Source organism: Peromyscus maniculatus, chromosome 21, assembly GCF_049852395.1.
Source record: "Peromyscus maniculatus bairdii isolate BWxNUB_F1_BW_parent chromosome 21, HU_Pman_BW_mat_3.1, whole genome shotgun sequence".
Lineage (NCBI taxonomy): Eukaryota > Metazoa > Chordata > Mammalia > Rodentia > Cricetidae > Peromyscus > Peromyscus maniculatus.
Window position 1 is genome coordinate 37,921,278 of NC_134872.1, and position 26,949 is coordinate 37,948,226.

Sequence of the window (26,949 nt, forward strand, 5' to 3'; positions counted from 1 at the left end):
GACTTACATACCTTCTGCGTATCAACAGAAACTCCAATCTCCAGGTGTCAAGATTGCAGTCTTTACTAATACAGGATCCTGTCTTAGCCAGGAACTGAGGTTGGGTTGTGAGGCAAGGTTCCTGGAGCTTGCATTCATTATGCATTTGCTAGCTGGTCTGGGTAACTTCCTAGCTGGAATAAGGAAACATCTGTATCTTGCTAATTGAAACATTTATTTCAGAGGAAAAAGGTTTGCAAGGAGCTTGGCTTAGGGACAAAGTGATGTGATTTTGAAGGACAGAGTTCTTGGCCATACAAATAAGAGAAGAGAAATTTCGAGAGCTGTATTAGAGGGCCACTAAAATCACCATTAACTAGATGTCCATGGTGTCGCTGGAACCACTGTGGGTTCATCTGCTTTCGGTGACTCTTGAGGACTTGGTAGCGTTAGGTATCAAGTGAAAACTTGGGCCTTGCTGGTTTCTGATATCGGAAGATCCCGTGGTGAGGTGGAGTAGTAGAGACATGGGGTTTAGGTAGCCGCTAGACCCTTTCCACATTTGCTCCGCTTTCCAGACCTCCTAGTTTGATTAGCACAGGAAGAAGGAAGTAATTAGCTCTATTAGCTTCCTATTGCTGCTGGAAGGAATCATCACAAAGTCTGTGGCATAAACCGACGCAAATTTATCATCTTGTAGTTCTGAAGACAAGAAGTTGGAAGTGTATCTTACTGGGACCCTTTCAAAGTGTCAGGATGTAGGAGACACTTGACTTCCTTGCTGTGTCTTTTGTCTGCACTTGCCACATTTTTAAAATCATGGTCCGTTCCTCTGTCTTCCTCACTCTGGCCTGTGCTTTCTAGCCCTCCTGTGTTCTTTCTTCTTTTTTTTTTCTTGTTAGGACCCTTGTGATTACACAGAGTGCACCTGGAAACCCCCCAGCTCAAGATTCTGAACATAATGACATCTGCAGGACTCCCTTTCCATAGGAAGGCACACATTCTTGGGTTCTTGGAATCCAGAGGGGGACTCCCTTGGGGAACCATTCTTCTTCCTACCACACAGACATATTGTTGATAGCTCTGTGTGACCCATTCTTCCCTCTCTGGGAAGAAATATTGCCAGGACATTAAATCCCCTTTATTACTCATGGGGGACCTTCAGCTTCCCTGATCCAGCCTCTGGTGTTCCAGCAGGAGGTGATTAACAGGAAAAGGGGAGAAAACCAGGCAAGAGCCACGCAGTGGGAGGCAGTTTTACCTCCATCTCAGTTCAGGGATGTGGAGGGGAAGATAATCAGGCTTCCAGCAGCAGAGCTGCAGCTATTGGAGACGGTCACTTAAGTTTTTCCTCCCTTGGCCACACCATCTTTGATGCAGAGGTATTTAAGTTCAGGAGGCAAGCCTTTCTTCCAGCCCTGGGAAGTTATCTGAACACTCACGAGAAAAGAAATTCCTCCACACAACTTGACAGGGACCTGACAGTCTTCCTTGTTCTGACTGCAGAAGCCCTAGGAATCTGTACTCATTATCTCAGTGATGACATTTTAATTGTCACTGTATTAGATAAGATATCTCAGCTTGTAGTTGGGGAGCTAATTGAGGATAAGGCACAGTTGGGAGAACAAGCCAGTGACACTCCAGGCACATCTTCAGCCATCAGCTCTAGTGACTTTGTGTCTCTGTGTTGATTGGACAGAGACATCCATGTCATCAGAAGGAACTTATCTGGCTCCTGAAGACATGTAGGTTTTTGTGGTCCACTGTCATGCTAGAAGTGCACTAGCCTGCTTCTCAGACAGACTTTAGACAACCTGGAGTCAGTGTTTTTAAACACTGGCCCGTGTCTGCACAAAGAACCTGAGCTGTTTGGTGATATTGGTGTGTCCAAGTAGCCACATTGCCCTGGGCCTGTCCTCCAGGCACTAAAGTGTTCTGACAGCACCACGCCTTCAAAAAACACAGAGCATCTTAGAGAGAAGATGGTAATGGGGACACTGGGACTATATTCATTTGAGACACTGCTGGATAACTATATGGTACTTTAGCCAGTGCCTGCAAAGAACAGTTAAATTCAGCAACATTTATAAAATACAGAATTTGAGGTTCTCCTTTAATTATGCTGAAATATACACCATTATTTTCCCAACTAACAAATTTCTTTTTTGGGTGGGGGGAGTATTGTTGCACTGTCTAGAAATAGTGTGCTTTTTGGTCTGATGGTATTTAAGGAGTAGAAATGTTTATCCTACAAACTCATGCTTGTGCTGTGTGCAAAAGTTTATAGTTAAAGAATCTTCATAAGGTTGGTTGTGGTGGAGCAAGCCGATAGGATTTGCTGAAGGACCACAAGTTCGAGGCCAGCCTGGGAGGGAAAAAAAAAGAGTCTTCATAGGATGTTCTGAGAAACAGCAAACAGCCTGGAGAATAGGTTGGCTTCCTTAGTTCTCATGGCTTCCAGAGGAACAAGGGTGATACTGTTACCCCTCAGAGCTTGTACTGGGTGCATGGTGGCATGATCCTGTTGCTTAAGTGGATTTTGAAATAGTTAGATGAGGAGGACAGGATGCTTGCCATGGTTTACCCAATCTTGGGGTTTACATTAGAGATGACCCCTCAGAAGACTTTATATTGATATATATATTGAAAGTTTGGTCCCTAGTTAGTGATGTTAACTGGTGATTGGATCTTGAGTGATAACTTTATCAGCAGATGAATCCACCGATTGATTGATAGCCGAAGAGGCAGGTAGGAGGCGGGGCCTATTGGAGGAAGAAGCCATCAGGAGTGTCCCTTGGAGGGGTATATCTTGTTCCAGGATCCTTCCTCTCTTTCTGCTTCCTGGTTGACCTGTGCTTAGCAGCTCTCCTCAGCCCTCTGCTGTGCTGCTCGGCTTCACACAGAGTCTATGGAACCAAGTGACCTCAGATTGAAGAAGACTCTGAAAGCGGGAGCCTGAAGAAGTATTTCCTTTATTCCGAGACAGGCTCTCAGTATGTATAGCTCTAGCTGGTCGGAAGCTTGCTATATAGACCAGGCTGGATTTGAACTCACAGAGATCCTTCTACCTCTGCTTCTTGAGTGCTGGGATTAAAGCCATGTACCACCACACTTGACCCTTTCCTCATTATTTACTTACTTATTTATTTTGGGGGTCAGGTATTTTGTCATAGCTGTGGAAAACTAACTTACCTGAGAACCTTGCATTTTAACTCGGACCGTAACCTGAATCAGTTGACAAGTTCTTTCCCCAAACTTACCATCCAGCAAGAGTGATGATTCCTTTCCCAGGTCATTCTTGTGAATGGAGCAAAGAGCTCTCTGCTCTGTTTACCTCTAGAGGGTTGCAGTGATAATTCTTTGGAATGTTGTATTTGCTTAGAGCGAATTCAAGCCTGTAGAGCAGCGTTCCTATATTTAAATGAGAACGTCGTTACCCATCAGGCTTCCTGCTGTCTTACTTACCCTCTTCTCCATGTGACCCAAAGGTGGACATTGCCATTTGAGTCCCAGTTTCTAAAATCTCCCTTGATTCTCCAAGGTCAGCATTTGTGTTGCCAGGGGAAACAAGGTCCGTAGAGCTTTTGGGGGCTTTGTCCTTGGCTTCATCCTGGTTGTTGAGTCTTCAGAAGGACTCGCATATGTGTGTGTTATTGGAAGCATTTGGCTTGCTATCTACCCCTGGGGCTCAGAGTTCAAAGACACGTTGAGCTTTAGCTTTTTCTCCCAGGTGTAATGAGATAAGAGCCATGCTAAATCAGAGTGTTGTAAGCAAGATGCTAGGATGTGTAAACTTTCTTTAAGATACTTATCTGTTAACAAGCTATTTTTCAAGTCGTCTCATCTCTCCATGCTGTGTGGATCAACTGTGAAAACAGTGTTCAGCCTAGCCTAAATATAAGCATGTGGAAGTGGGGGCATGCTGTCGTATTAGCATAGCTGTTTCTCCATCAAGGAGCTTTGTGGTGGGTGTGTGGTAGGTGAGAGGTTAGGGTTGGAAATACAGGCTGGGAAGGGGTGGGCCAACTTCCTTACAGAGGGCACAAGGAGAGCCAGGAACCTGTGATGGGAAGAGAGTAGGAGGGAGAAGATTCCAGAAACCCAGGAAGTGGGAATTTCTCTAGAGGGAGGGGTCAACAGTGCAGTGCAGCAGCCACCCAGCCCCATGAGATCTGTCTGGACTGTGTGCTGAGTTAGGTGGCTAAGCTGGAGTCTGTGGTAGATGCATGTGAGGATGTCAAGGCTTAGAACGATGTAGTTGTCCACAGCAGGACCCTGGTAGTGGCCTTCCTTCTAGAGTTGGTCTAATCTGTGGGACATGAGCTCTTCTGGTAAGTACTTTAATAGCATCATTGGCCCCCTTATAGCTATGGGTCCCACACCCATGGATTCAGTCAACCTCAGATCGAAAATAGTGCTAAAAATGCATCCATGCTGTACAGGCACAGACTTTCCTTGTCATTATTTCCTAAGCTACACAGCACAGGCATTTACATGACATTTACATTGTATTTGGTATTGCAAGTAATCTTGAGATGATTCCAAGCACACGGGAGGATGTGTGTGGGTTGCGTGCACGAACTATGCCATTTTATAGAAGGACCTTGCTTGAGCTTCTGCAAGTTTTGGTGTCTGACGGGAGGTCTTCGAACAAGTTTCCCAAGGCGCTACAATGATGTAGCACAGAGCTTCCTATTTTCCATAATTTAACAATTTCTCTTTTCACTCCTCTTAGTTATTCCTGAAGAAAAATATTTCACAAAAACTTTAATATAACACTTCACAGTGTTTCGCTGCAAAAAAAAAAAAAATGATTCTCATGCAGAGGCCATCTGACACCAGCCGTTCAGTCACAGGCAGTGGCCTTTGAATATTAGGCATCCATGATTATTCTTTCAAGTTTTCATTTCTGTGTATAACATGTGAGCTTGTTTTTTATTTAAGGTTCACATTTCAGCCATTTGCCTCTAGCTTGGTTTTACTTGATGACAGAACACGTTTTGTTGAACTTGAGGGTGGACAGAGAACATGCAAGCTATGCGTATGAATTCACTCAGGCTGTCATAACTAAGCATTGCAGACGGAGTGACTTCAGCGACAAGTGTTTATTGTCTCATAATCATAGAGACTGGAAGCCTGAGATCAGGCTCTCAGCAGAGTTTGTTCCCTTTGAGGACCATGAGGAAGAACCTATTGACATTTTTCTTCTGTCTCTGGTAGCTGCTTGGTCCCTGGCTTGAGGATGCATCATTTGGAACTCTGCCTTCACGTCTGCCTGAAAGTAGAATTCCAAATGATGCCTCCCCTTTCCCAGGGTTCCCCTTACTTATTTTTATTCTCTCAAAGTATGTACATGTATGTAATATATACTGTTCATACCCAACCCCTGCTACTTTCCTCTTCCTTGTCTCCCTCCTTACCTTATGCCCCCTATTAATGAACCCTGAGTTCATTGAGTGCTACCCATTTGCACATGGGTATATGGCCATACCCTACAAATAGCCACATCCCCGAAGGATAGTGACCCTTCCTCAGAAGCCATCAATTGCCAATAGCTCCTCTGTGATATAAGAGCAGGGCCTCAGGGCCCCTCCCCTATCTATGCTGGAAATGTGACTGGCTTGATCTTGTACCGATCCCATGCAGTTAACCCCAGCTGCTGTGAGTTGATGTGTGCAGTAGCCATGGCGTGGCCCCAAACCAGCATTTCACGTCTCTTCTGCCCACCTGCCAGCTTTTCCCATTCTCCCCTCTCCTCTTCCTCAGAGTTCACTGAGCTGGAAGTACTGGGGGTTAGGGCTTTAACATACACATTTTTTAGAGGGTGGGATTATAGAACTCAACCCGCCAGATCATGGTAGACTACAGTATGGTATCGTCGTGTGAGGCTGAAGTTAGGGAATTTATTATCCTCAGTGTTTGAACTGTGAGCGTTAAAGCACATTTTTTATTTTGGAAAAAAAACCCATCTTGTAGTGAAGTCCAACAACGGTTTCTTTATATTTTAATATTTACTTGATTATTCATGCCAGTTAGGGCAGGAACAGAAACGGAGAACAAAAGGATGCAGCTAAGTAAAGATGATGTCAGGAAGGGGAAGTGAAAGCAAAATGCCAGTGGTGAGACGTGAGCCACAGGAATGGCGATCCTGAAAGTGTGCTTCAGATGGATTTTTCTGAGTGCATAAGATCTGTGACGTGCGCCGAACACACTTCACCGTGATAAGACCAAGCAGTTCAACGTTAGTAATGCGGTAGATGCTCAGCTCTCCGGGCATGAATCTTACAGTTAATAACAAGGAAACAGATACAGCTGTCAGAATTACACAAGACGGTGTTCAGTGCATACCTCCCTCCCTAGTCTGAGGTGGGCCCATCTTAGGGTTACAGGCTTTACCTCCTGGTATATCCTAGGCAGTGAGCCTGCCTAGCCTGGTTCAGAACATGGCTCTCTGCCTGCCTCCTCCATCTGCAGCATAGTCCCTCAGAGGCCAAGAGGTTAGTTAGAGGACAGTCTGAGCACTGACCTGGGAGGCCAATGTGTCTCACTCTGTGGTTAAAGTGGGAGTGGCTTTGCTAGCCATCTATCTCCTGGAGCAGAGATTTCTTTGTTTATATTTAGTAGTCAGTGTTAGAAGGGATAAAAATAAGTGACAGTTGTCGCTGAGTTGAGCAAGATGGGTTCACAGCCAGTGTGACCTGCAGATCTCCACATCTGTGCAGGGTGTTCTTGACTATATCCTCCCTGGGACTCTGAAATGGGCAGTGTCTTCATGGGGACAAGCTGATTTGCAGGGTAGGTGGAGGAAGGAAAAGCGCAATTGCGTTTTCACGGAAGTGTCAACCCGTTTACTTCAGGATTTTGCATTTTTCTCAGACCCTTCTTTGGCTGCATCCCTTGTACTTCATACCAACACCAGTGCTTATTTATTTATTTGTTTTGCATGTGCATGTGTGTGTAGAGTGCATGTGCATGCCTGTTTATACATTTTTTTTTTTTCACTGAACCCAAAGCTCAGTAGCCAGTTTGGCCTGGAATCTCTGTCTCTTCCTTCAAAACTCTGGGGTTATAGGCCACTGTCAAGCTTTTACATAGGTTCTGGGCATCCTGACTCTGCTTCTTACCCTTGAGAGGCAAGCACTTCATCCATGGACTCACCTTCCCAGCCCTGCCACCTTCAAAACGAGATATTTCTGTGGACCATGTCGTCTGTGCCGTTTTCGGGCAGGAGGCAGAGCCTGAAGGTTTTATCCCCTTAGCTCAGAACTACTGAAGACGGCGTGTCCCCTGCAGATGAGTCAGTGGTGAAGAGGCTGTGTGCTCAAGTGTGGTCTGTCTCCTTCAGTTCTCGGGAGTCTGCATTCCCAATGCAGTGTGATGGAGCCTTCTCATTCACAGATGGCCTAGTGGGTCACACACAATGAACATTTTAGGCCCCGCTCACATGATATGCTCAGGATTCGGAGACATAAGCCCCTTCCCCTTCTCTTCTCCTTCCATTTAAAAGATCTGCTAGATTTTTCTTATCAGCAATGTTTGTTTTTAAAAAACATTCTATAGTTTACATACCTGTCGTTCCAGCATTTTGTGCACATTTTGTTTCTCTTAAGAAGTGGATGTGTGTTAGTAGACCCTTGCAAGAAGAAATTTAGCCTTAAATCACAGCACATTTCAAGTCAAATGTTGTAATGTGACGGTTCCTACAAGGTGCAGCCATTTCAAGTACATGTTTGGCTTCTTAACCTACAGTGTGCTAAAGAGAGCTACTACCTGAGTATGGCTGTATGAAGTTTTCATTCCCGTCACCAGTTTACTGAAAATCAGAGACAGGAGGCTCTATTGTGAAGCAGATCTTGTTTATTAAAATAACCAAGTTAGCAGGCAGGTTCAGCAGAGGTAACAGTTGGGGATCCGAAAGACTTGACTGAAGAGGATCTTCAGCGAGTAGATCTCCTAGGTGTTAAAGATAATGACTTCATTCAGCAAATCTTGGTTGAGCCACCACTATGAACTGACACTTGTAATTACGTGACATAAATGAGTGCAGGAGAGGTGGCAGGCAGCAGAGGATCTTAGGAGCTACGGCCAATTAGGATCAGTCAGAAATGAAGATAAAGCATTTTTTAAAAATGATTGTGTGTGGAAGAGTGTGGAAATAGAACTGATGATTAGGATTCAGCTTACAGCCTTTCAAGAGTGCGTCTGCAGGGTGAATGATGAAGGGTTCAGGGGAATCGGCGTCTGAGCAGAAATGAAAGGCAGTGTGAGTCTGTCTCTGTTATGAACAAGAAAGTTGACCTGGGGCATAAACATGACTGCTCCAAAAAAAAGTGATGTAGTTTCTGAAAATGCTCAGATTTCTGGCTTCGAACAATTACAGCGATGATGTTTTCACATCTGTGAGTCAGACGGTTTTAATCTGCGAAAGGTTAAGTGTTTGACAGTTGCTTATTCTCACATCCATATTAGCTGCTTGGAGTTTAACCTTTAGATGTGCTTAAGCAATCACGCTTTGGAGTGTGTGTGTGTGTGTGTGTGTGTGTGTGTGTGTGTGTGTGTGTGTAAAACCACCCAAACAAATAGTCTAATAACTAGAAATCCTGAAACCCAGGAGTATTTTCCCCACTTGTTATAAATTTCCCCGGTTACCCCCTTTCTTCTTTTCTGTCCGGGTATATCTTAACACTCACTTTAGTATCTAAAAGAAGCAACTCTACAATTAGAGCATTGAAGGCATTCACAGCAATATAAATGTCAGGACAGGATGATTCTTCTACCTCAGTGCCTTGCAGGGCTTTAAATGAGGGAGTATGACTGCTTGATACAAAGAAGAGAAATGGGGTCTTTTTTTTATCTTTACCTCAGTATATGAGAATAAATATGAATTTTAAACTTTGTAGAGCAAAGAACTCATATCTTGAGATCGTAGTTGTTATAAAAGAAGGAAAATAAACCACAGGCTTTCTGGCACTCTGTTCAACTTTTAATTGCTTCTTGAGTAATTTCAAGGTAGTATTCACAGAAAGCATTGGACTCAATGCATTGAAATTCTCTGCATCAGGTGTTCGTTCTAACAAGGCACGGTTAGGAAACAGGAAAGACTAACCACAAACTGTTGAACTGTGACCCCATGACCTCATAAGCCACACTGTTCTCCTCAGTAAAGGGCGCTTTAGCTTGTTCAGGGACTCTGGAGAACTGATTTGTTAAGTGACGCTGATTGCTGGATGTGGAAACGCTAACTATTTTATATCTAATCTTATTTATGTATTTCCATGATACAAGTAGGGGGGGGAGGTAGTGTTTTCCTGTTTTACAAATGAATAATAGGTTAAAAAAGTTTATTGGTAATTATCAAAATTGGTCAAGAAAGCAAATAGTGGGAAGCTTTTAAAAATACAGAGTCTGGTCTTTCCTCTTGAGACTATGATTTGGAGGCTCTGGTGTGTAGATCTGAGAGTACTTTTTAAAATAGCCCTGCCAGAGGGTTCTCACCAACAGGTTTAGAGGGCATACTTGCTTGGAAGAACCACCCCGTCACAGAGGGATTCTGTCATTCCTAATGTAGAAGTGACTGTCATGTGCCTCAATCACCACCTACTGTGCCGGTATCCCGGGTTCTGGAGGTCTTTCTAAGGTGGGCCCTCCCTGCCAGTGTCCTCCACAGGGTCCCTGAGTGTCCACTGGAAGCAGCCGTAAGAGACAGCTGTAAGAGAGCTGCAGGTAGCCTGGCTGTTGATGGACTGTGCTAACCACCAACAGGCTCTGCTCTGGGCACAGAGGCTCCTCCTGCCATTGTCTCTCGAGTTCTGAGCTCTGGAGCTACCTGGGAGAAGTCCAGACTTTTGCATGGCAGCCCTTTGGCTATTTGAAATCACTAGTCTTTCTGTGAAAGTATTTCCTCTCTAGGTTGTGTTAGAGGCCAAGTATGAACCCCGTCTCCCCCCGCCCCCGACTCCAACCTCCCAAAATAAATTTCTTTACAGCCTCCACAAACAGACACAGCCAATCCTAAATACTCCCCTAGCTTGTCAGGAACCACTGCTGTGGCTGTTTCTTTCTTAGGGCTTTTCTTTTGTGCCTTCCCTGGATTCCCAGTTAATATCCTTTTTTTTTTTTTACATTACATAGCCATCTCTGAGTCATTTGTCTGGACCACACATTTAAACTTTGTTTGCCCCAAATGATCATTCACATTTCAGATCGGAGGCACAATGACAGCGCCACAGGAACTCGGGATATTAGGAGCACAGTTGGTTGTGCCAGAGTGATCCACAGTCTCAGTTCCATGCAGCTTGTGATCTTGCAGCCCTGGGCAGTACAAGGCTGGCCTTGACAGGAGGAGAGCAAACTGTTCATGAACAGTTCCTCCACTGTATTAAAAGCAAACATATTTTTCCTCCTATATTGAACCCTTCAGCCCTTTGTGTTTAAACTATTTCCCATCTTGTTTGAACTCTTTTTCCTGGAACAAACATTTATTGTAGGTAGTGTAAACAGCTGGCACTCTGTTTGTGTTGACTTTTGTGTGTCTCTTCTGGGCCATTATTTAGTTAGTAGAGAGTTTGGAGACCTTAATTCTTGTCTGTACGTTGTCACCAATGTAGAGCTTCGACAAATGTTTTAAATTTCTGGTCCAAGGTTCTCCTGTGAAACAGCTGATAAATACCCTTGCCTACTTTGTGGATATCCAGAGTCTTGAAACATCCAGAAAAATGTGTCACAGGAAACAATATTATACTCTTATGAAATAATAATTACAACTGCTACGAGTGCAATTGTCAGTTTCTCAGTGAAACTTGGAGTCTCTTTTGGTAGTGTGCTATTTAGATTTTTGTTGGTCAAATTTTGTTGGTGCTATTAGTTTAGACAAGGTGGAATCGTTAAAAGCATTTGCCACATAATTCTGACCTTTTGGGGAGCAGACTGGTCACACAGAAATAACTATGGGTTGGCTTCCGATGGTGGCGGGCATGGGCTCTCCGACTCATGCTTGCCTGCTTGTCCCTCTGTTTTCACGGAGGAGAGAGAGAAGAGGCCCTCCGTTGGCATGCTCTCCAGCTCCTTCCTTGGCAGTAGATTGGAATGGAAGAAGGAAACTTGTGTATCCCTCTGGGTTGGAATGGGTAGGGAATCTGACCTCTAGAACAGCCCTTTTTAGGCTGAATAGTTACATGTTAACGTTTGCTCAGTAAGAATTACTCAGTGTTTGTTAGGATTTTAAAGGAGGGAGTGTGGCTGCTTGATCTAGAGAGAATTGGTGTCTTGTTAGGGTGGTTTCAGTGTTTCTGTTATAATGTGAGTTGGCAGGGAGAGCTTTTCCAGGTTCCGTTTCCAGAAGCTCTCGGACCATTACCAAGTTCTCTGTCTCATTTTCTGCTCTGTGACATACCAATGTTGGATAGTATTTCCTCTTTCTTTGAAGATGTGCTATGGTGGCGTGTGGTGTACTAGTTCTTCTTGTGTCTGTCTCTGTGACCACAGTTCCTGACAGAAATAACTTAAGACAGCAGCGATTTCTTTTGGCTCACGGTTTCAAAGGGTTTCAGTCCATGATGGTGGAGAAAGGCATGTTGGAACAGGTGGTCCATGTGGCCCAGAGGCTGTTCAGATCACAGCAGCACAAGAAAGGAGAAGCTGTCAGTGATGGGTAATAGCCAGCAGAGTGCTGCAGGCTGGGCATTGTGCATGAGTTTTATTTTCTGGGAGTTAGAAGGTTAACTTGTGACTCAACCTTCAGAGAGTCTCCGCAGTGACTTGCCTCCATCAGATAGGCCCTACCTCTAAAACTTAGACAGCCAGGCAGGGGTGGGGGTTAGAGGGAGAGCAGGAGAAGGGATGAGAGGGGGATCGGTGGTTGGTATGTAAAATGAATAAAAAATAAATAAAAATAAACAACAACAACAAAAAACTTACACAGCCTCCCCAAACAGTGCCAAGAGGTGGGGAACAGACATTCAGAATACCAGGGGGTTAATTAATAGATCACAAGCAAATGTTTGAAGAGCAGAAGGTACTTCAGAAACGATCCCTATTGTTTGATTCTCATTTGGAAGGAGTAGAAAGGATATCTTGTTTCTTCAAAGCACTTTGGAAATGAAAGAGAGGATGACCTCCTCTTCAGGGATGCTAGGTCCTGTGTTCTGAAATTCCGCTTAGGTTCTATTAGTGTGAACTCACTCCAAGTCAATGGCCTTTTCCCTGGCCTGCCAGAGCCTTCCTCCCTCTGCGGCTGGTGCCAGGCACATTCAAGTGTGATCAACATCTAGCCATGCTGTGCCTTCAGTAGGGCAATTAGAATATCTAAGTGCAGTAAAGCAGGAGTTGATAAAACACATCTAAGAAATGGAAAATAACATTACAAGTGGCATTCTGGCCCCTGTTTAAGTGGCCGAGAACACAGAGGGCATGGAAACCCAGGCCAGGCCACTTCCAGTGTCTTTTTTGCCCCTGGCTCAAGTAAAACGGGATATTTTATTCCCTCTGTAATGTATTCTAGCCTCAGTTTATTCAACACTGTTTTACATTTTGACGTAGGGAAGTTTTAGCATTCAGCTTGAGAAGGAACCATCAAATGAGTTAAAATTAGATTCATTGATCTCTCACTGTTTCCCTCTTGAAGACAGTCGTATGGATTTCCTGGTCTCTTTTCCTTACAATTCACAATGCCAGGAATATCTGGAGGGAAGCTTTTTATTTTAACCGCGAGTGAACGACTGTTTAGCGACATTGGCTGTACACATGCTTCTTGGGAATTTTTCCACTCTGCAGTTGCCTTCATTTCTTCATTTTCTTGCTTGACTGTTGTATCTAATCACTGATTTATACGTGTGAGCTGTAATAATGGCCGCTGTCTGCTGGCCTGCCGGGGGAACCTATGAAATGAAGTTAATTTTCTAAATCTTCTTTTCTTGGGAACTCTTTTATACTTGATTTTAGACAGGTAAGTGACATAAGAGACCCAACTACTTGGAGATGATGCGTTTGGAAGCTGCTCATCGCTGGGGCTGTGCTTCTCTAGTTTTGTTTTTTAAAAGATTCTAATGGATCCTTTTGAGAAAAGGTTTTTGAATGGAAGAACAAAAATGAAGGCATCTGGTTACACCGTTTTTGTCTCCCCCAAATTGTTATATCATTAGTCCTGGAATTCATGTTTTGGAAATAGTTGTCAGCTAAATACTAAATATTATTTAGCTCATGATAGTTTTTAGTGAGAGTAAATGTGTTGTAAGAGGGCACCTGTTACATGTTAACGGATTTCTCTCTGCTGGATTTTCTTTCAGAGCGACTGATCTCTCAGTCCATTTTCCATAAATATGCACATCCTGCTTGTGTTTCTGTTTAAATTCCTGTCTGTGTAAGAAGCACGGAATTTGATCAACTTTATTAACAATAAGTAATGGAGTGCACTCTTTCACGCCAACCCTGTTTTATTGTGTATCAGCTTGTAGACATTTGGCTATCTGGACAAGCCATCATTTATATCCTTTTAAAAAATATTTATTGCTTCCCTGACTAATTGCTTTTTATGTGACTTAAAGCCTTTTGCGTTGGTGCCATTTGTTAAAACACAGCCAGAAGCAGGCAAAGCAGTCCCATTTTTCAAAAATTTAGTGTCATTTTTATAGACAAATAACACTTGTAAATGATGGATAATAGCTAGCAGGATGCTGCATGGTGTAAAATGTGCATGAATTATATTTTCTGGGAGTTAGAAGGTTAACTCGTCTAGGAACTAATTGAAAAGCTTTATGGTAAATGCAAAATGCTGTGTGCACATTATCGACACAACTTAAACCAGCTGAAAAGGGGGTTTTCCTTCCCTGGGGTATTATTCATTATCTCATCCTCTTTTCTGGCTAGCTGTTATTATATAAGAGTATGTAATCATAATGTATCTATAGATTTTTTTTTTTTAAAAAGTGAAGCACATGTCATGGATGCTTTTTATGAGGCTCTGGCAGATGAATACTTTTCCATTAGACAGGGTGGAGGTGAGCGTGGGCACCACAGTGATCGCTGAGTAATGATGCTATTTCCTACTGGTGGGGGTCATGTTTACTAGTCTTGCTGTGGTTTCTGGCCCCAGGGAAACAAATGAAGGGGGGATATGCATGGTTTCTTCTGTATATAGAGGAAACAGGAATTTATTACCAACTTGATTGAGGAAAAGTAACTCAGATTCCTTTCTCTCTATGCTAGGCAATAGTGTTAAGTTGGAACACACCATCTTAGTAGCGTATAATAAGTTCAGTCAAACTAGGCAGGGTGGCACATCTCTTTGATCCCAGCACTTGAGAGGCAGAGGCAGACAAAGCTCTGTGAATCTGAGGCCAGCTTGGTCTACATAGTAAGTTCCAGGCCAGTGGGCTACATAGTGAGACCCTCTCTCTCTCTCAAAAAAAAAAAAAAAAAAAAAATCAGTCAAGTGTTAATATGTGGATGAGAACTTGAGAAACATCACTTGTTTAAAGTTAATATTTGGCCCCTCGCCCAGTTCAGCGCTGGCTGTGGTCATCCACTCTGAGTGTGTGAGAAGTGGCCCTCACCCCGCCTCCTTTGTTCTCGATGATGCTCTTTCCTGGGTTGAGGATGAGAAAGAGTTGAGGAGAGTAAGGCTGCTGTAGAAACCGAATTTCCTCCCTGATTGCTCCGTGTTTTCTGGACTGGGTTGTTTCTTAGCATCTCTCCATCTCTTTAGTTTCACGGTAGCCTTGGCTTCTTTACTCCAGCTAATGTGTATGTGGCTCCATGTCTTTTAACACTCCTAGGAAAGGCCATCATCTCCCTTCATCCTTTCTACCTTTCCTTCCCCCTCCGAAATCTGATTAGACATCTTTCAGCACTTCCCATTGTATCCTCCGAGTAGGTTAACATAGCCTTTGTATTTTCAGTCCCTTGTTTCCCTGAATTGCCTTTGGGATCCATTCCTTCTAGTTCATTAATTCTCTTTGCAGCTTTGGCTAATATGCTATATAATCTGCTAGCAAATTTTTAATTTGAATAACTTCCAAGTCTTTACCCGGCCTCTCGGGACTCATTCTAACTGAAGGTGGTGAGAGAATGAAGGGAAAGACAGACAGACACACGGAAAGCTGGGTGGGCTCTGTGGTTCAGAAACCGTGCTTCCCTGGAAGCCCTGCATGCTTACTTAGTACATAGAATTGAACAGAGAGCTGGGGTGATTGCGTACACCGGAATCGGGGGAGAGGTTATTACAGATAAACAAGGCAGCAAGGGTTAAAGTCACACAGGTTAATCAGGGGGCGGTTTAGCTAATTTTGGTAGAGCATTCGCTGTAGGGGAGTAGTCTTCAGGCCCTAAACATTCAGGGAGAGAAAGCTCTGGAGGACATCTTCCACACACATTATCAGCATCCACACACAGAGCAGAGCAGAGGTTTTACCATTTCCCTCCAAGCAGAGCCTCAGGAAGGAAGGCTTGCCATTTTCCCATGGCTCTGTGGGTGGGGTCCTTGAGAAGGCGGTGCCCATGTCAACAACACACATCCATTCAAGACTTCACTCACTCAGGGCTTCCCCCACTCCCCGCAAATAACCATAGGGTGTTTGTTTAAAATGTTTATTCAGTTTTTGTAAACTCAACCTGTTCATTTCTTTAAATAATTGTGGTAAAAAATCACATTACAGAAAAATTTGCCATCTCAACCATTTTTATATGTACAGTTCAGTGAATGCTAGTCATATGATTGTGGTGCCAACGGCAATGACCCTTCTCAGTTTTCATAACTGAAAGGTCATATTTTTCTCATTTTGTAACTAAAATTTTTTATTGACATTATTGTGTGCATGTATGGGATGGCACGTGATGTTTAAATGCATGTATACATTATGTGATTTCCAAATCAGGATAAACTCATTCCTCTAACACCATTTCTTGGTGGTGAAAACATTGCCAGTCTCTTCTTCTGGCCTTTTTGAAATACACGGTCCATTATTGTGTGACCGCTAGCCACTGCCAGAATCCATTTGTCCTCTCTAACTGTAACTCTGTGCCACTGGCCAGCCTTCCCGCTGCCCCGCTGTCCTCATGCCTGGTCATTTTTGGTACTCCTTTCTGCCTGCTTGTCTTTGAGATTCTGTCTCTTGCTTCTTTAGCATCTCCTATGTGGCTGTTTTGTGTACTGGCTCCGGTCATTGGAACGTCTGAAGTCCATGGAACGTTACATCTGTGGTTTGTTATTTCCTTGGACTCTTCCCAGTGCTGATGTTGTTTTGTTTCCATGTGTCTTGAGTAAACCTTAATTGCCAGCTCATCTTTGATCGATCTTAATCTGCAGAAAAAATGCCTTGGGCCCCGAATCCAGGATGCTTTTCTCAAAGTATTTGCTTTTGCTTAAGCAAGAAGTCATGGTGTGTCTTGGGCCATCCAAGAACCTTCCAGATGTCTCAGTATAATCCAGGACCACCTGATCCTAGGCTTTAGGCTACAGTTCCTAAGGTGGTGTCAGAATGAGTACCCCCAGTGGCTCCCTCATTTTTTGTGCTCATCACCCAACTGTTTTTTATTAGTGCTTGCTTTTTGTCCCTACTTTAGAGATTTTTTGTTTGTTTGTTTTTGCTTCATCTGATCCCAGTGAAACAATAATAGTTTTAAATCCAAGTTCTAGTTGGCTTACTGGTTGATCCCAAATTGTTTAGCCTGCCATACTTTGGGATGACCAAGCTGGAATAAAAGGGCATTCACAGGGGCAGTCTTAAGGCTCCTCTGCTGGGCCCTGACCGCTGCATCCCTAGCTGGGGTATCCTTTACCTTGTCTTCTCCTGTCTCTCTCAGCTTCAGATTTTATAGAACCACCCAAGGAGGGGTCTCTAAGGTAGGAGGAGCTCAGCTGGAAACCTTTCCATCAATTTTACATCCGCCACTCCTGATTAAGGCACCATTGCTCCACTTGGGGGATGGAATTAGGTGCAATTTTCTCAAGCCTCTGCCCTCTAGGAATGGGCCACGGGCCAGGCCAGTAGGCCTCCCAGAGTCTAAGCAAACAATATGGAGCACAGAACATTTTACTGTCAAGTTTCCCAAGACTTGAGGATAGGTACCCCTATTGGTGTGTGTGGTGTGTGGTTAACAGAGAAAGGATGTTAGGAAAACAGAGTTCTGAGATGCAGAGATCATTTTGGTTAATATTATTGAACCAGCCTTGTTTCCTTAGCTGTGACCAATGTATACAACAATGTAAGATTTTTACAATAAAGTGAGGAAGGGGCATATCGGAGCACTATGTACTGTATTTGCAAATAAAATATTGAAATAATCCAGGCGGTGGGGGCGCACACCTTTAATCCCAGCACTAGGGAGGCTGAGGCAGGCGGATCTCTTGTGAGTTTGAAGCCAGCCTGGTCTACAGAGCGAGATCCTGTCTTGAAAAAAAATCAAAATAAATAAATAAATAAGTTTCATATGGCTCTGTCAAAGAGAGGTGTGTATGTGTGTGTGTGTGTGTGTGTGTGTGTGTGTGTGTGTGTGTGTGTGTGTGTGTTAGTATATGTATTTTAGCAGAGCCTTTAATTACCTTCAGAGGAGACAAGAGATGTCGTGGAGGAAAAGGCAGCCCAGTGAAGTGTATTGACCTTCATGGGTAAAGACCTGGCCTTTGGAGCCTAACTTGCTAGGTATGAAGCCCACTTTTGCTCCTCCTAGCTCTGTGACCTTAGGTAAGCTGGCCTTCCTGTGTGTATCTCTGACTATTGAGTGTCTGCTCTTTTGAAGTGGTTACGAGGAAGGATGCTAGACACATGTGGCTCTCTCAGCATTGTAGACCGAGCATGCACTGTGTTCCCCAGGATCTCTACCCTCACTCGAGTGACCGGAGGTGACAGGTTTGCAGCTAGCGCAAAGCTGCCCAAGTTCCGCCGAGGGATCTGTCCTCAGAGGTCAGTGTTGAAATGATCAAGGAGAGAGGAGGGCACGCTTCATGAATTGTGTGGAAATAGTGTCTTCACTTGTGCGTGCCAGACCCTGTGATGCTCCTGAAGTGTTCCTGGATGGTCTGACTGATGCATGTTCAATTTGGTGTTTTGCAGAGCTTAATTTATTTATGGCCAAAAAAGAGACATCACATGCCGGGCCGTGTTGAGGCTGTTCTCTTCTGTGCTTTATGCCAGATAGGTTTTCATCGTTCACTGTCAGCTGCCCTGGCAAGGCCTCTGTGCCAGATCCTGGGTCACGGGCTTCCCCTGTGGCAGAGGACTCCTCTGCTGATTTTTCATCCAGATGGAAACATTGCTCTAGGATCATATTAAAGCCTCCCCCCACCCCATCATCACTTCTTTGTTAATTCACTTTGGATCTAGAAAAAAAAAATGAATGTGTAGTTTTTCTTTTAAAGATAGTCATTTGTATTGAGGTCTAGCGCACAGACTGCATAACTCATCTGTGCAATAAGTATGCACTCAGTGGTTTGGGTAGAGCAGTTGGCACCCGTCACCACCATCAGTTTTAAAATACCCGTCTGACTTCACTGTTACATTCCTACCATCAGTGGATGGGGGTTCCGCTTCACAGCCTCTCTTAAGACTCGTTATTAGTTATCTTTTTGAGTGTAGGTAGTCTAGTATCGAGTATCTCATTAGGGTATTGATTTGAATCTCACTGATGACTTCTGATAATGAGCACCTTTGTATGTACTTTTTGGCGGCTGATAAATCTTTAGAGAACCGTCTACGTAAATCCTTTGCCCATCTTAGGTTGGCTCTTTTTGTTTTTCGTATGTAAGAATTCTTTATAGAGGGGTTGAAGGGATGGCTCAGTGCTTAAGAACACTCGATACTCTTTTTTTTTTTTTTTTGAGACAGGGTTTCTTTGTTTAACAGTCCTGAATGTCTTGGATCTCACTCTGTAGACCAGGCTGGCCTTGAACTCACTGAGACCCATCTGCCTCTGCCTCCCAAGTGCTGGGATTAAAGGCGTGCGCCACCACTGCCCTGCTGCCCTTGGAGCCAGGTTTGGTTTCCAGGATCTACATGCAGGCTTATATAATTGTCTGTAACTCCAGGTAGAAGGGATCTAATTCCTTGGTTTGGCCTTCAGGGGCACCAGGCACATATATGGTGCACATATGTACTCACAGTCAAAAGCTCATACACATGAAAATAAAAAATAAATCTTTTGCCTGGAGAGATGCTTCAGTGGTTAAGAGCACTGACTGCTCTTCCCGAGGACCCAGGTTCAATTCCCAGCACCTACATGGTGACTCACAACTGTCTGTAAATCCAGTTTCAGGATCTCCAATGCCCTCTTCTGGTTTCTTTGGGTACTGCATGTTTATGGTCCCTAAAATTGCGTGCAGGTAAAACACCCATACATACAAAGTTTAAAAAAATAAAATAAAACAGAAAGAAACAAATTCTTCGTATATGTGTTAGGAATGGTGGAAAATGCCTTTAATCCAGGAACTCAGGAGGCAAAAGGAGGCTGGGGCCTGTGAACTTGAGGCCAGCCAAGGAAATATAATGAGACGTTTGTCTCAAACAAACAGACAAATGTTTATATAGTCTAAGTTTCTTGTAAGATGATTTGCAGGTTTTTTCCTTCTGTGATACATATATGTGATACACACACACACACACAAACACACATACATATTATATGTATATTTGGATATGATAGGTAGGTAGACAGATTGGTAGATAGAGTATATAATATGGCTTAGGTAGAGGTCAAAGGGCATCCTTGGTCTTAATCCTGCCTTTCACCTGGCTTGAGACAATCTTTTATTGTTTGCTACATACTCCAGGCTAGTTGACCCTCAAGTTTCCAGGGGTTCTTCTGTCCCTGCTTCCCATCCCAGGGCGCTAGAACTGTGGACTTGTATTCTGTACTTCGCATCTGACGTCATGTGGGTTCTGGGGACCTAAACTCCGGTCTGTATACTTGCGCATCAGGCACTTTACCCACTGAGTCCTATTCCAAGGGACACTTCTCAATGAAAACCACCTTATTTTTTCTTTGGTTACTTTTGCAAAGATCTTTTGCTTTCTCGTGGAGGGGGTCTGTGATCTGGGTAGATACTAGACAGTGGGTAAACATGTGCCCAGTTCACAGCAAAGCTTGGAGCCCGGAGTCTCTGCTGCGCTCTTTTGAAGCCTCACAGATGATCCCGTGTTTCCATTTCTGGAGACGTGTAGTAGGTGTGGTCTCTCATGAACAGCAAGAACACAGAAGCCTTACACAGTCCTCCAGACCGTGCCTGCCTTACTCTTACGATCTAGCTGTTGGTCCTTTCTTCATGGGCACAGTAACCATTAGCTACAAGTACCTGAGTGGGTACAGTGAGGTTTAGATATTGGTGTGCTGAGACCATGGACGTAGTCTCAGGGCTTCCTTCCACAGGTTGCCAGTTCATCCTGTCGCATGTGGACATACAGTCGGTCCATTGTGGTTTGCTGAAAGAAGACATACATAGCAAAGATAAATTAAACTCCAGAAACCCACCCTCGGGACACAAAATGTCTTATGCAAGATTATATGTGCAGTGGATACATGGACTAGGCTAGGAATTCTGTCTCTAAGTTTAAAGCCTCGGGAATGCTCTCCCTCTGGAACACAGGATGATCAGAGAGAACCTCACAAACTCTATGGTGCGTACCTTCTTCAAGCTGCTGTCATTATGCAGATTGTGTATTATATTGTATAAAAAGTAGCCTTCAATACATGGCTTTTGCCCAGCTTTGCTGGTTTAATCAATACAGTTGATACATGACTATAAAGATATATATATATTTATTATTTATTATTAATATTATATATATATTACTTCTTTTATAGAGGCTCTTATTTTTAAATTGAAAACAGGACTGGATCACCTTCATTAAAAACTAACATGACTAAACAAAGTGTGATCTCTGGGTATAGATGATCCATGGTATACGTAATTCCTGTCATTTCTCAATTGTATCCTTGGAGTTAGTCCTGAGTCTCAGTTTCTACTACTAGAATTGTTGAGAAATGTGTATCATAACATTTGTAAAAATGTTTGTCATTATTATTGGAGCATTGGCATTGATAACTGGCTGCTGTGTTTTGGTAATTGGTACTAACAGCTAGCTCTCATTTCTTTTTTCCCTGTGGGGTCCCTTTTCTGGTGCCATTTGAACATGACCTTTGATCAGTCTTTTTCTGAGTGTTGGGGTAATCATAGAATATCTAGCTAGTGTGGCTTACTGGAGCAATTTAAAAATTGAATTATCCTCCATTTATTTGGTGGTCATGGTAGTGGGTTCCCAAGGGGTCCACAAGGAAGGTGGTTTGCGCTGATTCCAGGAGATACAGATTCTGAGGGGTGCGTAGAGTCTTGTCTGCCTTCCTGCCAGAGAAGCTCAGCAGCTCTGCTGGTTGGAAATGCAGGTCGCTTCTTTGCCTGAGGGAAGACTTTCAAGCATCCTGACTCTCTAGTGCACTAAGGATTTTCTGAATAACCCGGGAGAGACTTGACAGCATTGTGAGGAGTTTACACCCAGGAGCAAAGCTTCCGAGGGAAGAGGAAGATCAGACTGTACCAAGAAGGGGTTACAGTTGCCATGGTACTGTGGAGGGCGCAGAGGATGGCAATGATATTGATGAGAATATTACTGATAAAAACCGGTAGCATCTATTGAGCATTTACCGTGTGATATGTGTCCTGTGTGAAGTGCTTAATCATGCATCTAATCATTTCATGGGTACAGAGACTCTAGAGAACAAAACCGAGCATTAGATTAAAGAATTGTTTTCCAAGGTCACCCTGCTGGTAAATGGCAGATGTAGGCATTTTAATAGAGATGCCTTTCTTTTATTCTTGAGTATGGGAGGGACGGGGAGCCTGTGATACACTTCACCATTTCTTCAGCTTTTCATGTAGAAGCTGCTCTTCACGTTGGGCACTTGAGGGCTCTGCTAACAGTTACCCCAGGGCAAAGGCATGTGCAAGACTGTCCTGGGTAAACCACGCATAGTCACATGTTGATAACAATTTTCAAACAATTATCTTTGAAGCCAAAATAACCCCAGTGACATAGGCTTATTTAGAACAGATGGTATATTGTAAACAGATGAAGGAAGTGAGCAGAACTGCTGGACTCCTATTTTGATTCTATCAACTTTATCAGGGAAATGATCTTCAAACTGGAAAGGGCAGAGTAAACATGGTTAGGGGAAATTAAAGCCTGAGATAGACAAGATAATGAGAGTTGCTAAAAAATGCATTCAGGAAAAAAAAAAAGGGAAAAAGGGCATTCAGGCCTCCTGGGCAGGGGAAGAACTAGGAGATGTGATTGTAGAGACATTTTAGACAATACCTTTAGACCATCAAGGAGAATAGGATTCCAAAAGATGGAAAATTATTTCAACCAATGTATCCTACTTTACAAGAGGGAAAAAACATGGTCTAGGAACTCCAGATGGGTGAGATCGGGTCTAGTTCTGATGAAATTCTAGAAGCAGTATTGAACTGGTGTGTGATAGTGAGCCCGCACGCAGTGAGTAGTAGGACAAACAGGTTTCTCTCAGAACAAGATTTTTCCTTGTTTGCGTGGGATCATTAATGTAATACATGGAGGGAGTGCCAGAGAGAGAGAGAGAGAGAGGAGAAAGAGAGTGAATATTGATCTCTCTGAGCCACTTGAGAGTCTCCCATGTCATAGACAAGAAGAAATGTGAGCTAGGTAACTCATGTAGTTCGATGCATTTCTCTTTGCTGAGCAACTGTTTCTAAATGGGGTATCCACAAACTGGACCTGGAGCTACATATTTCCCACAACTTAATTTTGTAAATAAAGTTTTATTGGAGCATAGTTATGTTCATTCACTTACCTGTTGTCTTTGGCTGCTTCCCTTCTACCATGGCAGAGGTGAGCAGTTGTTGCAGAGATTACTTGGCCCACAGAGCCTAAAATATTTGCTCTCTGGATCTTTAAAAAAATATTTTCTGGCCAACAGCTGGTTCTTGCTAGAATTGATTAAAATGTTTTAAATAATGCCCTGGTTTCATTTTTTTTTTTCTACACCTAGCTCCTACCCTTACAACTGAGTAAGAATTCTTGAAGCTGGTCCTGGCTTGATTGTGTCTTGCTGAAGACCCCTTAGCCAGGAGGACGGTGCTCTGGAGAATCTTGCAAGGGGTCAGGTGCAATCTCTGCTTTCTGCTAGAGCCCCGGATATGTAAACTATCTCTGCAGGAGAGAAGCAAGAGGATTGTCCTCTAGATGAGCGAGTAGGGACTACCAAAGCTGCGACACTAAGGTGGTAAAGTTGATGTTGGCCATTGCTATAAATTCTTTGCTCATGTATCCTTTGAAAGCATTGGGCAGGAGCTTGGCCTCACAGTCATTCATGTGGATAGGACTTAGGGTTAACTGTAGACCCACCATTTACGGATGATATACTCAGAAAAAAAAAAGTGAAATAAAGCCAATAGAAACAACCAAGGACACTGTAGCCTGCTTGCATTTATGCAGATCCTGTGCAAAATAAGGGGGAAGGCTTTACTGTAGTCACTTAGGCTCCATCACACCTGTGAATACAGCTAATTCAGCTTTTCTTCTCAAGGAGGATAGTACTAAACCAAGAGGCCAACCTCGCTATTGGTGAAATTATTAAGGCCACTCCACGTAGTTAAAAGGAAAGTTTATTAGTGCCTCAACTTACACATGAAGGGGTAGGTAGGTCGCAGGATCTGGGGAAGGTGTATTGCGGTCCAGCCGTGTTCTCTGGAGCTCTGCTCAGTCAACCTCCACCGTCCAGGGTCCAGGAACAGAGAGCGCAGCTTGTCCCGATCTCGGGTCTTCAGGGCCCTCCCTTGGCTTTGCCTTGTAGGCGTGATAGTTACCAAAGCCTCAATGGGGGTCGGAACTTCCAGACCAAAGCTGGAATGGCTACCCACTACACCACGCTCTTCTCACAGCATGGCGCTAGCTAGATGAAGCAGAAAGACCTGTTGTCGGGAGGGTTCCAGTAGACAGGAATAACTTCTGGCAAAAATGTATCAGTGGGGATTGTGTTAAAGACCAATAAGGTGGATTACTGCATCTCTATTATTTATCTTTATAAGGAAATTTATTTTTAGGATGGAACTCCCGTGATTATGGAGGTTAACAAGTTGCTAGCTCCTCAGGGTAAATTGGCAAGTTAGAGACCCAGGAGAACCAACTATTTCGAAAGCTGGCTGCTTTGACATGCAGGAAAAGCTGATGTTTCATTTCAAGTCCAAAGGAAGGAAAAAGATGATGTTCCAGCTCTAGTAGGTGGGAGGAGTCCCCTCTTTGTTGTAGAAAGGTCGGCCATTGGTGCCTATTCACATTAGAAAAGGAAGGCTAGTTTCTTTAGGTTAAAATGTTAGCCTCATCTGAAAGCAACTTCAGAGAAACACCCAGAATAGTGTTTGATGAAGTGTCTGGGCTCCTGAAGGCCTAACCAAGTTGACACATCATCTGCCCCATGGTGGTCATCTAGTGCAGCATGTTCTTTCTGTGGACAAGAAAATAGTCTCAGAGGGTGTACTATCTGAGTCAGTGGCTCAGATTGCCCCAGAACCCAAGTTTACTCAATGCACAGCCTCAGATTCCTGCTGCCAGATTGCTCAGTAGTTAGATAGAGGTCAAGTCAGTGACGTCTGTGGCCTTTTCTGCCTTCTGGATCGGTTAAATGGACCGCTAAAAGAAATGGCAGAACCATGTCTAGAAGGGAAAGCCCCAGCTGGATTGAGAACTGAAGCCACCGTAGATCTAGCACTTGACTGACCATGGTCCACACAGAAGTGGCAAATGCAGCTTAGGTGACAGCTTTGCCTCATGGACTTGGATTGAGGATGAAGAAGATGGCCCATCAGCCGGATGTCTTGCTAGCATGCATAATTAGAGAATTGGGTGACCATCATCAGACATCCCGTGGGGGAGAGTTTTTAGCATATGGCCTCCTTTTGGTGAATCAGCAGGTTTGGCCAGAAAGATGCAAGACACTCAAGCTGGTCCAGTGGCTGCTGCTCCTGGAAGTTTTCATGGTGACTGCACTGTGTTCTGCATTGAGAACTCTTCTAGGAGCTGAACTTTTGCCCTAACCTAGAAGATAGCTATGCAGGTGGCGAATTAGCATCCCTTTCCACCAATGGCAAGATCGAACATCACATGTGCTTTGTACATCACGAGGAGAACGATTTGCATGGACAGGGAAAGCCAGTTTCTAGCATACTGCCCTCCCCCGACACTCATGGTCTTGAGCACATCCAATTTTAGGGATGGCGATAAAGTCATTCAGAATGCTGCTCTCAGAGCCAGCTTCTGCCAAACAGCAAAATTTGAAATTCCATGGTGGCTAACGTGCTGACACCCAACAAGTTTCAGGTGTTGTATAAATAAAGTCAACAGGCAGACTTTTGAGTAAAACATAATTTCCCAACTGCTGCCAAGAGGAAGCTAATTGATGCTAAAAGGTAAATATAAATGACTTTTTGATTATCTGTTGTTTCAGATTATCTCCGAGTCTCTTCATCATGACTGCAGAGACTTCAAAGCACTGAAGAGTAGACTCTCAGGATAAAATTCCCCCTCTACTTCCCCTCTTGCCACATTCCTCCACAGAGTTGAGCAGAAACCCCACTCTCAAGGAAGTCAGGAATTAGTTGCTTTGCTCTCTAATTATTACAAGTGTGTTAAGCAAATGACAGACAGATAAGAGCTTGGTGTGTTGCAGGTGTGCATGCCCAGGCAAAATGCACCAGGAGGTCGGGGAAGAAGACAAGTGAGCCGTTGCCCCGGCTCTGTCCAGCTCTGCCAACAGTTTCATCTAGGATGATGGTCTGTGGACTAAGAAAAAACACTGGGAGTTTCTCAGGAAGTAGTGATACATGATTTTTAGTCCCTAAATTGGTGGCAAGCAGATCTACCTACTGAATGGCAATTTCTAAATTAATTATAAATAGTTCAGAATAGAGTAGAGGCAGAGTGTAGGCACTATGAAAATTTGGTGTTATTAGGGTCCCCTTTAAGGATCTGTTCTACACAAAGGTGATTTTAGAGGAGAAACCCTTATTCTCTGTCTGTAAATTCATGTGGACAAAGGGATGGAAAGGAGGAGCGATCACTTCCCTTATTTTTCTTTATACTGTCACTATGTAAGTTTGGTGTATTTTTAAACACAAAAATTGAAATATTAATCTTTTTTTCTTTCCCCCGTCAACCAAGTTTTATTACTGTCATTTTCCAAAGAAACTGGAAGACACAATTGCTCATTCTGGGATTAAGATTTCTTGTGGCTACAGATGTGATTCCCCCGTGAACTGTGAATGATGGCAGACATGGGAACAGCGCACCAATGACGGGGGAGGGAACAAAGAATCCACACAGCAAGCTTCAGTCCTGCTCCCATCCCCTCACCCCTGCCCCACCTCTTACTCCCCTGCCTCGGCCCCTCGCCCCCAGTCTCGGTCTGTGATTGAACATCTTGAGATCCTTTGAAAACTCCATTTGTGTTTTGTTGAGTGCATCTCAGGTCCTGCAGGCTCGCAGCCTGGAGAAGTATTGATTGCATTTACGGGTCCATTACTTAGGTAAACCAAATAATGTAACTGATCTTGGCTCTAATTGATCAAATCCCCCTCACAGTGTTGGAAAGATTGTAATCTAATCACTCTGGTTGCTGGTTTCTAAGGGGAGGGTTATATTTTGATGAAATTGACCCCACTTTAGCAACATCACTTTATCTGGGTTATCCGATAAATATATCACCGTGTATGCTGTACACACATGAGCTCTGAGGTACACACACACACACACACACACACACACACACACACACACACACACCATGCATGCTGTCCCATTCCCTGGGCTTGAACTCGATTCTGTACTTAACAGTAGTTAAGAAATAGAAGCCATGTTAGTTTTTATCACTTGAACTCTGTGGCTTGGGAAAAGGGGGTGGGAAGATACCACTGTCAGGTTCAATTCCAGCCTCTCTTGTTTCTCCTAACAAGCT

General features: G+C 43.7%; 1 protein-coding gene across 4 annotated transcripts in view; it reads left to right on the forward strand.

Annotated features, from left to right (window-relative positions):
• Aff3 (ALF transcription elongation factor 3) overlaps nt 1–26,949 on the forward strand; it is a 480,967-nt gene that overhangs the window by 25,265 nt on the left and 428,753 nt on the right. Inside the window, exon 1 of one of the 4 annotated variants that reach the window (XM_076557431.1) lies at nt 19,273–20,582. The exons of the other annotated variants lie outside the window; for them this stretch is intronic. The gene's annotated coding sequence lies outside the window, so the exon portion shown is untranslated. Of the gene's footprint in view, nt 1–19,272; nt 20,583–26,949 lie in introns of those variants that run through there. 4 annotated transcript variants of the gene reach the window in all.